General features: G+C 44.9%; 1 long non-coding RNA gene across 1 annotated transcript; it reads right to left on the bottom strand.

Annotated features, from left to right (window-relative positions):
* Window positions 1-211: 211 nt before the first annotated feature.
* LOC309608186 lies at window positions 212-9,963 on the bottom strand. Its single transcript, XR_014232709.1, has 2 exons — window positions 6,148-9,963; window positions 212-554 (listed from the first exon to the last, which is right to left on the bottom strand). It is a non-coding gene; the product is annotated as an uncharacterized lncRNA (long non-coding RNA).
* Between the last annotated feature and the right edge of the window lie 1,712 nt (window positions 9,964-11,675).

Raw genomic sequence — 11,675 nt, 5'->3', positions numbered from 1 at the left:
GGGAGGCACTATTCAAGGAGTCTAGATTTTATTACATGGTTAATGAGGAGCCAAGATGATGGCTCAAGGGAGGGAGATGATACAAAAGTAAGTTTTAGGATTGTCACTCTGACAACAGCGATGGAGAAGGACTTCAAAGGACAAGGTTAGAAGCCTCTCATCTTCCACAAAGCCAGGCATACAAATGAGTATGTGACCTCAGACCAAGAAATATCAAGAAACATGTATTTATTGAGCATCTACAGGATGCTGTGTCAGTGAAAAGAATTGTAGGAAGAGTCACAGAGCATGGTCCCCACACTTCAAGATTCTTATGTCAAGCAAGGGAACAAGATAGATGTGCAAACAAGGATTTGTTTGCTTTGTTTCATTTTGTCTTCTTAACTGACATTAATCAGTAAGTAGATAGTACTCGAGAGGAGGGATGGATCAAAGTCTCTTCCCACAGGAGTGGTCAGGGAGGGGTCCAGTGAGGAGTGATTCTGAGGTCCATCTTGAAGGATGAGTAGGATTTGGATGAGCCAGGTAGTGTTTCATGGCCAGCAGACAATTTCCTGGTGAGAGAAAATACAAGTTGGTTTGGAGAGAAAGCCTGGAACTGGGACTTTTGGAAAGGACTTTAGAGGGAAAGACTGAAGTGAGAGATTAGTCTTTCCCCTTCTTATTTGTTTACAGTGCTGACTATATTTTGTAATTTGTTGAAGGGCCACCCAAGAAGGCTTCATGGAGGAGGTGAGACGTGAACTGGTTCTGAAGGATGGCAGGGCTTAGATGAGCACCTAGAAGTAGAGAGAACCTTCCAGTGAGGAGCAGGGTGTGGCAGTGTAGTGGGGATTCAAGGAACATAAAGAAGACCCATCTGTTTGAGAGAAGGGAAGGAGAATAGAAAGAAATACAGGGAGAGAAGGTTGAGAAAGTTGGTTTGTGTCACATTTTTACCTCAAAAGCTTTAAGATCAATCAATATCCTTTTGAGCTTATACATTCTTAGCCCTTCCACGACCATGTTACTCCCTATTCTTCACCTTTTAAAACTATTAATAGTTTTCTATTATCTTTGGGATAAAGTCAATACTCCCTCCCATGACCTACAAGGCACTGCCCGATCTGGCTTCTGCCTACCTCTCTGGCCTCAACTCATACCCCCAAGACCCCTAGCACCTGGCCTCATTTCCTCAGAACACCCAGCTTCTTCTGTCCTCAGGTCCTTTACACAGCCAGGGTCAGCAGGTGGAGGAGGAGGAAGCCATGTCCTAGGCAGTATTTCCCTGGACTCTCCTCACCTCAGTTTGGAGTCCTTCTTTGTCCTAAGTGCTCATGGCACCAGCTTGCTTCACAGCACTTATCATGCGTGGCATTACAACCCTGGTTAAGGAGTGGTTGAGTGTCTGTGGGTCTAACTAGACTCTAGGAATCTAGTCTGTGTTGTCCACCACCATATTCCCAGGCTGTGTTGTGTCTGGCACAGAGCTGGCCAACAATAAATATTGACCCAATGAGTGGATGGATCCATGGGTCCACCCTCGGCTGGAGCGTAACCCAACATAGATGACAGGAACCAAAGCTTGAAAGTGATGCTTCTACCACTCATGTTCACCCACCTGGGACAGAAGCACCACTGGACACAAGCACAAACCACTAACTGGCAGTGAGTAAAATACTTCTACAGCCATCCCTCAAAACAGGGAAATAAGAAAGGAAAAAGAAATAAGGTCCGGCTTGGCATCACTGAATGCCATATCTCCATGGCTGCATAATGCTTCTGTTGGCAAGTGTTCACCACAGACTTACGGGTTGTTTTTTTAAAATCACCCCTCAATAGATAAGAAACCAAGAGATTATGATACACCTGGAGTCACATGGCAAATTGACAGTGGAACTACAGGTTCTAACTCAAAACCACGAGATAGTCAACATATTCAATGAGCAGGCATTGTTCAAATGTGAGCTCTTTGGTTTCATCTGGTGATTTCATTCCAATTGTATGTAGACTGAGAGAAACCCCAGTCTGGCAGAGGACTTAATATTCAGAATGTAAGAGGATTTAGGACTTTCTGGGGTTGATGCCAAACTCCGTGCTGAGGACAGACAGTGAGTTAAGAGGAAATGAATGCCTGAGAAGGGTGACCTTTTTGAGAGAGGTTAAGGGGGATAGGAGAGAGTTGATAGGACTCAGGCTGGGATGCCGAGGGTCCCAGGAGGCGCCTGTGTAGGGCATGGGTCAATGTTTGGTGCTTTTAGAAACTCAGAAGGGTGGTTTAAACATGGGGCCACTCGTCTGGGTCTGCATCCTGGCTCTTCCTGTCTTAGTGACCTCAGAAAAGTGACTTAATCTATCTAGTTAACTAGTACCTACATTATGGGCTTGTTACAAAAATTAAATGGAAAAATTCTTATCAAGCCAGGGTGGCAAAGTTGAGCCACCCTGAGCCCACTGGCTGTTTCTGTAAATAAAGTTTTATTGGAATACAATGACACTCATTTGTTTACACATTGTCTGTGGCTGTTTTCACACTGCAGTGGCAGAGTTAAGTAACCACAGCAGAGAACATATGCCCTGCAAAGCTGGAAATATTTGCTGTATGGTCCTTTATGAAGAGTTGCTGATCCTCGATAGGAAGCATCTATTACATGTTTAGTGTAATAATTTAGTACTAACTGTGTACACATTTAAATATTTATTACACAGCCTGGCACAAAGTAAGTACTCAATAATTATTAGCTTTTATTATGGAACCCCCTCCTGTCAGATGAAGGCCCAGAGAGAGGGTAAGTGGTTTTCCCAGGGCTGCTGAGCTAGCTTGTGTTAAAGAAACAGGGTTCGAGAAAGAGAATTAGGTGCCAAACAGGGCAATCAGGAAACTTGCCCCCAGAGGAATGCGTACCCAGGACACAGGAAGTTCAATTTAAGGAATCTGTATGTTAAATCCAGTGCCTTATGAGTTGAGCTGGCTATAGAACCAAAATTGATTAATCGAGAATGAAAAGCTAAGGAGAGTAAGTTTCCTCATGTGTTTTTCCTTATTAAAAAAATCCAGGAAGACCGGTCTGGAGAGAAAAGCTATTGTAAAGGATGCCTTTGACTCCTGAGTGATCGTTGTGACAATTTACCCAAAAGTGATGAGAACCTGCTAGCAAATCTTCATCTTAACTAAGGTTGGGGGCTGGCTGGTCATTGCAGTCCACAATTTCCCTTTCAGGAAAGTAGACGGAAAAACTTTCCATTTAATTGTGTGTTGTAACCCAGCAAATAGAGTCCAGAAGGTAAATAATGAAAATAGGCACTTTCAGGTCAATGATGTCTTTGTACAATCAAATAACCATTTAGGTGCGTCTGAGGAGAGGTAGTTATTGTATATCAGAAGCCTTTGAGCAAGCACGCAGTTTTAACATGAGGCAGCAAAGCTGGAGGCAAAAATAAGCTTGTTACTAGGGTTTATATTGCTTTTTTTTTTTTTTTGCTTACTCATTAAGACACAGATGGCAAATACTGGTCCTGTAAATATTGATCGTATGTGCTTCCATTCCTCTATCCATGGCAGACATTATTAATTGATCTTGGCACATTTTCCCACTGATTTCAGACTGCTTCAGAATTTACTTCAATGCCATGCTCTATGAATCTACCAGGTGACATGCAAGATGAAATAAAATTGCCATCCCCAGATGCATGGCGCATGGTAGGGGCTTATTAAATTTCTCTTGAATGATGAATTAATTAATTAATTAATTAATTAATGGATGAATAGGTGATTCAATAATGGACCTTTCTAAATGCTGCAAACTGCTTTGTCTGTTCATATCATTGATCACAAGAGAAACCAATAAGGGGTTGGAGCAGATTGTGGGTTTTTACTGGAGAAAAACAACTCCAGCGCATCCTTGGAGTCTTGAACTAATGGTGACAACGACATTTCTAAAGAATTGAACCTGGGAGGAAATGGCTCTGGAACCAACGTGTTGCAATTATCCAGAAGTATGGCTCACTACAGTGAAGCCTCATTCATTTGTTCATTCAATAAATCTTAATTTCCTTAGTCAGGACCCCAGCAGAATACAGATAATTGTAGAAACAGATAAACTCAAAAGGAGTCATTTTCTGAGTTTAATGAAGAGACTATTACAAGGGATAGTACAGGATCCTGGGAGTAGAAGAAGGGAGGTTTTACCATCCCTGGGTTTGACAGGGGCTGTGGCTGCAGCCCAGAGACTCAGCCAGCTCGATGCTGATATTCCCTGGTGCTTTCATTGGCGTCCAAAGGGAAGCTGGAGGGCCAGGGAGCCTGTGTCAACCAGGGTTCTCCAGAGAAACAGAATCAATAGGATATATACAGACATGTATGAGATTGATGATAGGCATTGGCTCATGCGGTTATGGAGGCTGAGAAGTTCCACAATCTGCTGTCTGCCAGCTATAGAACAAGGAAAGTCAGTGGTATAAGAGAACTGGGGGCCACGGTGTACATCCTGGAGTCCAAAGGCCCAAGAACCAGGATCTCTGATATCCGAAGGCAGGAAGAGGTGGACATACCAGCCAAAGAAGAGAGAAAGAGAATTCACTCTTCCTTGGCCTTTTTGTTACAGTCGGGCCCCCAATGAATTGGATGACGCCCACCCACGTTACTCGGTCTATCAAATCAAATGCTAATCTCTTCTAGAAACACGGTCAGAAATACCCCCGAGAAACAATACTTTACCGGCTATCTGGGGATCCCTTGACCCAGTCAAGTTGGAGCATAAACTTCACCATCACAGAGCCCATGGACACGGTTCACAGGCCTCAGCCCCGGGGCACAGAATGAGGTGGTAAAAGGTACAGAGTGCATCTGGAGGGGCAAACAGAGACACTCAGCTCGAAGCCAGGCAGCAGAGTTGGTGAGACCTTGTTCTGGACACTGAGGACTCAATAGAGAACAAGGCAGACAAGGTCCTGGCTGAAGGTGACAGTCCAGTGGTGGGAAGAGAAGGACTGAACTAATGAATAGGTGAAAATAACATGATTTCACATATTTTAGAAAACCCAAAGCTGGTGGTATTTTACCAATATTGCTTTGGCTATTTTTTCCTAAATTAAAAGAGGAACTATCACCAGCAGATAAGGCAAATGCCAACAGAGACCATTCTGCCTGATTGGCTGTCCATCCTTGAAAAAGAAACGAGGCACGATTTTCCTTTTTTGTCTTTTAATCACATGCTCGCTTCTCAAACTCATTCACTCTTCGATAGTTTGAGAAAACAGATTTTTGGTTTTGGAATGGATGCCTTGTTTAATCCTAGTTTCTGCAATCTTGGTAAATCAGGGAGAAAGATATGTCCAGCGGGCAACACAAGAATGTTTTATTTGCGTAAGAAAGAGAAAATGGAGATTTTTTTTCCCCGAGTTGCAGGAATCAAGTCTTGACCATACTTTGGTGTTTCACATCCATTCATCTCTTTATTGCCAATCTGTTCTGGATTCTATCCAAAGAGAACTATGACATTTCTCTTCACCGATACTATTTTAGAGCTTACTACCCTACAGGATCTTTCTTAAATATTGTCAAAGGAGACAGGATTTGGCCAAGGGTTTTGATGGTTTTCTTGGGGGGATCTGAGGGAGAGGTTGGCAAGTGGGAAAGGGGAGAGTTTCTTTTTTTATTTGAGTGTGTTGTTTTGTTTTGTTTTGTTTTTTTACCAAGATACCAAGTCCCGATCCCCAAATCAACAAGCCATGCCCAAAGTTACGAAAGTAGAGAAGGGCTGGCTGAACTTTCAAAAAACTTGCAAACAAATTCACAATCCGATGGGTTCACAGTCTTCCGCAATCACAAATCCTACAGCGAATTCCAGAACAATGAAAAAAAAAGAGAGAGAGACATAAAGACCCCCAAACCAGCTGAGCCAGTATTTAAAGCCTTTTTAATTTAACGGAACTATTTTTTATGGTATCCAGGATATGTTTCTGGCTTTTCAAGCTGTCACATGATCTCTCGTCCAGATGTGCGGGTGTATATCTGGGACGGGACCGGCCACAAGCTGCAGTGCTTCCCTTCGGCTTGTAGCTTGTTCCTGTAACTCAGCCTAGTCCTATCCGCTCCAGAAGCCCCACATTAACCTGTGGTAGAACAATAGTCACACAGGAGGGGAGAAAGTTAACCAAAACACTCACGTGAATCTGGAAAAGCAGAGAGGCAGCGGGTGGGGCTGGAGGGGAAGGAGCGCCAACTCAGAAGAGGTTTATTTGTCAGCGCCACACAACACTGAAAGTGAAACCTCCAAGTGTGCCGTGGTCTGAAAACTTCCCTTTTTTTTCACCTACTGGGAACAGCTTTTACCCGAGGACAAGCCTTCCTGGAGCCTTCCCCAGGAAATTAGCAAATGCCTCTGTTTGGAACGTCAGGTGGCAGGAACCCACAGCAAGGCCAGCAGTGCCTCAAGAACCACAGAGAACAGGGCTTCTCCTTCAAAGAAATTTCTGGAAGCCCAGGCCTTCACCGCAGAGCAGGCGGGAATGGGCAGCCAGGGGGCTGCCGCCTGCCTGGAGCGTCTTTGCCGGTGACCTCTGTGGGGACTAACCCGTCAGGCTGCTTGGAGAGCTTCTGGCAATCAGTTAAACTGGTTAAGCCTCGGTTTCTTCGCGTATGAAGTGGGGTTATTAATAGAACCCGCCTTGAAGGGTATTTTCAGGGTTTGATGGAATCGTTGTGAACGCACTTAGCACAGCACCTGTCACAGATGAGGGTTTTGATTCATTCTTGAGTTCAAAAATATTGGCATGCCATCTGTGCTAGAGGCTTGGGGACATCTGTGAACAAAACAAAGATCCTGGCCCCGAGGACCTTACTTTTGGGGGGAAAGGGGGTAAACATCATAAGTAAGCAAACAAATGTGTGTGTGCAAAGGTGGTAACACGGGCTACAGCAAAGGGACTGTGGGTTTTCTGTGGGTTTTCTCCCCCCTGTAAAGCAAGTAGAGCCCAAGGTCCCCTTTATGATTCTCCACTAAAGGGGCATGAAAGGTAAGAGCCTGAGATTGATTAAGGGGGCCTTTATAGTCTTTTCTGCCTGAACTCACACCCTTACAGTGCCGCAGCACAGTTGCCAGAAGGGAATTCTGCCGGGCTCTCCCCCAACCTATTCCATTTTCGGGACACTTTTCCCTCTGCCTTGGAGTGTCAATCCTTCCAAAGCCTCTGTGCTCTACTCGGTTTGACTTCAGCTCCAGTGGTGAGAGGGAAGATTTATTTCCACAACTTTCTGTGCAGAGTGTTTCACAGAAGATGTATTGTTCCGAGTGAGATTTTCACCGGGGCAGTGGAAGAGACGAGAAATCTCCCCCCAGAAACACTGTCACATTTCTTCAAAATCATTGACTCTGAAAAAGAAAGAAAAGCCTATAATCATTTCAGTTAGGTAGTATGCAGATATCTATATTGTATGTTTAAAAATATGTGGGAGTCTGACAAAACCCACATATACACACATGAAATCATATAATCTCGGGGTCAGAAGGGTACGACTAGCAGAAGCCCTTCTCTCGCCGTAATGCGTTTTGAATTACGCCTGCATGAGGTATAACATGGGTTACAGCCAAGGAGAAACATCTACCCTTCTGCAATCTAGCCAGTCTGCGGAAATTCTGCAGATGGCACCCTACAAAGGTAGGATCTTAATTCACAGGCTGAATTATGATAATTTCAAAACACTTTCATTTAAGGTGAGTTTAAAGGCAAAGAAGTTAATAAAATTACTCTTATTGAGTTTTCACAGTGGTTTTCGTCTCTGGGTACACATTAGAATCACCGGGACCTTGGTATTTTTAATCCAGACCTGTAGAGAATCTGTTTACAGTAAATTCCAGCGTTCACTATGCTAGGTTCATTTTTGCAACAGAAAGAAATATTCTGCTTATAATAATGAAAACTTGCAGCAAGAAGGCTCATATATAATTTCCCTCCAACAATGTTTAAAATATAAATCACTCCCCTCTCCACCCCATAGTCATACCCTGATTATTTTTTCATTGGCCTTTGCAAAAGGCCTTTTGACTCTTCCTGTTGCAGTCGTGGGGCGTAGTTGAAAGAATTCTTGGTTTAGGAACCGAGAAACATGGTCTTCCCCTCCTTTGACATCAACTAGCTGTATGATTTTACGTGAGGTCTTTGTGGCCTCAGCTTGCTCCTCAATAAAATGGGCAGATTGTACTAGGCGATCTTGAAAATCCCTTCATTTAGAGAGAAAGCATGGAAATTATGGAAGGAGTCAGAGAGATGGGAGTTTGAATCCTGCTCGGTCCCTTCCTAGACCTTGGGCTTGTCTCTGTTTCAGAACAGCCATTGGTAAACACGTCCTGGGAAAATGAATTGAGATAGCATGCATGAAGACTCTTTGCGAAAGACACAATTAAATATTCATTTCCATTCCATTTGGTTCCCTTCCTCCCCTCAGGCCCCTTCCTGAGTTGACAGAAGACTCAAGTAAAATACAAGAAGTGGTTAAGAAACCCACCCAAATGATGAAGGAATTTCTACTTTGGCACATTTTTTTTGTCCAGTAAATTACTCTTTTCTCTCCAGGTAGCCCATAGGAGACAGGGGGTTGCTCACGCTGTCAGCAGGGCTTCAACATTCAACGTGCTTCCTAGAGTTGATGACTCCCTTGGGGACCCTGATGGTGGGCATTGGGGGCTACGGGAGAGATGTTTTGGAAGCAAGCCCTGGATGGAAACCTCCAAATCACATTCCACAGTCACCCACTGGTTATTCCAGCGTTAGATGAGCCTGAGTGGTCTCAGCTACTGCCTTTCATTGCATCAGGGTCAGGCCCTCTGAGTAGCATCTGATGCTTCCGTCTTCTCATGGGAGGGAAGAGACTATTCATTCAAAGAGGGCAGAAAGGAAAGCAGACGTTTTCATCTCTGAAAGCGGTATTCCTTCCAATAGCCCAGGTATCCTGTGAATTTGCCCAGCCCTCTATGCAAAGGGCTTTCTACCCTAAAAGGAACCATCCTTCCGATGAGTCCAGCCTGGCAAAGCCAGTGGTAGATAAAGCAAGCACAATTCCTTGCCATCTTGAGCCATCGTAACTATAGAATATAAGCTTGGTGTGCTGATGGTGTTTTGAGCCTGGCAGTTGGAAAAACATCTACATCGGACTCGTTCCCTGAATGAATATGATCGGGGGTGTTGGGGTGGATGGGAGAAGAGAAAAATGAACCGGAGCTGTGTGAAATTCATCAGTTTCAGTTCACAGGGCTTTGAGTTAACTTCTTTCAGTTTCGATTCATGCAGGTTTCCCTCCTTTGGAGAGAAACTTTGACTTTCAGGTTGAAAGAAACTAAACGGAGCTGAAACCACATTATTTGACGTACTTTCAGGTTGAGTCGAGGAGAAGAAAGAGGTGGAAAGGTTGCCCCAGACTCCTTCCAATTTCTCCTACAAAAATCTGCCGCTGGTTCACCTCCCCAGTTCTGTGATTCCTGGTCAGCTGTCCTCCCAGCTAGATTCGAGTTGAATTGGGAACCCAAATTCCTATTTATTTAGCTTCTCCTGGAGGTCCACTCCCCGAGCCCAAGCCCACCCCGGAGGCAGCAGAGCCGGTCTGTGAGGGAGGGGCAAGACCTACCCTGAAAGACCCACCTGCCCCCAAATGTCATTCTGTTGACCTTTCTGAAATCCCCCTTGGGGCCTGGAACGGTGATCAGCAGAGAATCTGGGTTGGAAACTCACCTCCACAATTTACTATCTGTATGACCTTGGCAGGGTGGGGGAGGGGAAGTTGTCAATCGCCAAACCCTTGATGCAAATGTTGATGATTTCTTTAAATTCCTAACATTTGTCTGACTACCTCAAAATCCCATTTTTGCTTCAAGTTTGGTTCAGTTATTCAACATGTTTAGTGAGGACTCCTTCATCTATCTCTAGCCCAGTACCTTTAAAATGCTAAGTGGTTTGGGGAGAAGTCAGTAACGGAGTAGTTAAGAAACATGTAGGAGAATGGGAAACTCTTAGACAACAGAGAGGAACGAAGATGGGCAGAGTACTCTGAGCGTGGGGAGCCCAGGAGGGAGCTGGAGGTTTATGAAGTGGAGCTAGACGGCACTGAAGCCAACTCCACTTATTCCACAATCTGGCCCCAGAGAGGAGTCACACTCATACAAATGCACTCAGTTCCTCCGAAAACCAAGCAGCCCCTCACTGGAGACTGTGACCGCAGGAGACCCTCTCGTGGGTCTGACTGAGGCCATCTTTCTTTCCAAATTACATCCTGTCCCCTCTGAGGGTCCCGCTGAGGAAATGGGTCACAGGGCAGCCAACAACCCTGCCCCATGTTCCATGGCATTTCTAAATAGAAAGAAGGAGGGAAGGAGGGAGACAGAGAGAGAAAAAGAGAGAGATTATCCTCCACGTAGGGGAAATCACTGCTCCCAAGGTTGCTTTGATTTCCAGAAATTAATTAATGTGCATCCTGACAAAATTCCTGCTGCACGTGGAAACCACTGTAGACAGGGATCATTTACTGGAACGAGAAAGCAAGATCGGGTACAGAATAAGAGAAGGAACTCTAATGAACACAGGCAGGCCCCAGTCAGTGAGAATGGGATTTGCTCAATGTTTCCAGTAACCAGAAGGTCTACATTACATGGTTAGAAGAAGAGCCTCAAGGAGATTCTATCGGGGATGGTTTTCTCTCTAGAAGAAAAGCAGCTCAAATGTTCAAGGTCTGACCTGGGCTCAGTACTGAGTCAAGCTCATCTTTGACGATGTAAGTTACAGGAGCCGACTCCACAAGCGACCCAGGATACTCAGTTCCTCACGCGTACATCTGAGACCCTTGCAAAGTCAACCCAAGGGCCAACGACTGAAGCATACACACCCACTTTGGGAAGTGGGGAACCTCCACCCCGTGCAATGGCCTGTTGGACGGTGACTCAGAGAGGCAATGGTTTGGGGGTATGGAGGTACTTTTAATGAAAATCCTTGAGGCATGGATCCAAAACTCTTAGCTTGAACCCAAAGACTCCCTGTTACCAAAGCAAAGGTTGCTCAACAGCGTTTCCCCAGAGTCCACAAACTCCCTGTGGCAATGATCACTGACTGTCCTCCAATACCTATTCTGTCTTTCTTCTGCAGTCCTTAGATGAGTGATTTTTTGTGGGCCACCTGGCTGCCAGATTAAAGACTGCATTTCCCAGCCTTCCTTGCAGTTGTGTGATTGGGTACCTCAGTCCTGGTCAATGAAGTTAAAGTGGTGTGTGTAACTTGCTGGGAGTGGTTTTAAAAGCAAAGTCATGCCCTTTGTCCCCACCCCTCTCCCCAGCCTTTTTCCGTCCCACTGGCTGGAATGTGGCTATCGTGGTTAGAGCCCCAGCAGCAAACTGGGACCAGGACATATTCTAGAGAAGCCACGCATCACGGAGTATTCAGATGAAAGATGCCTGAATCCCTGTTGCCATGGAGTCCAGGGGTGCTCTGGACTGCCTGCCTCCTAACTTTTTGAATGTAAGGTGTAAAGAAACTTCTACCCGGTTTACACTGCTGCTCGCACCTAAACTTAATCACGACTGATGCATTCCCTTAACATGCTGCGTGTTTTCTCGCTTCATTTCCTCTTCCAGTTATTCCAAAATCTCCCCTTCTAATAATTTCAATTATTCAGTTAACAAAGATAAAATAATCAGAGCTAGCCTTTGTAGAGG

This window comes from Balaenoptera borealis, assembly GCF_965194805.1.
Source record: "Balaenoptera borealis genome assembly, chromosome: 12".
Lineage (NCBI taxonomy): Eukaryota > Metazoa > Chordata > Mammalia > Artiodactyla > Balaenopteridae > Balaenoptera > Balaenoptera borealis.
The sequence above is the reverse complement of the archived record's forward strand: the minus strand, read 5'-3'. Positions and strand labels throughout refer to the sequence as shown.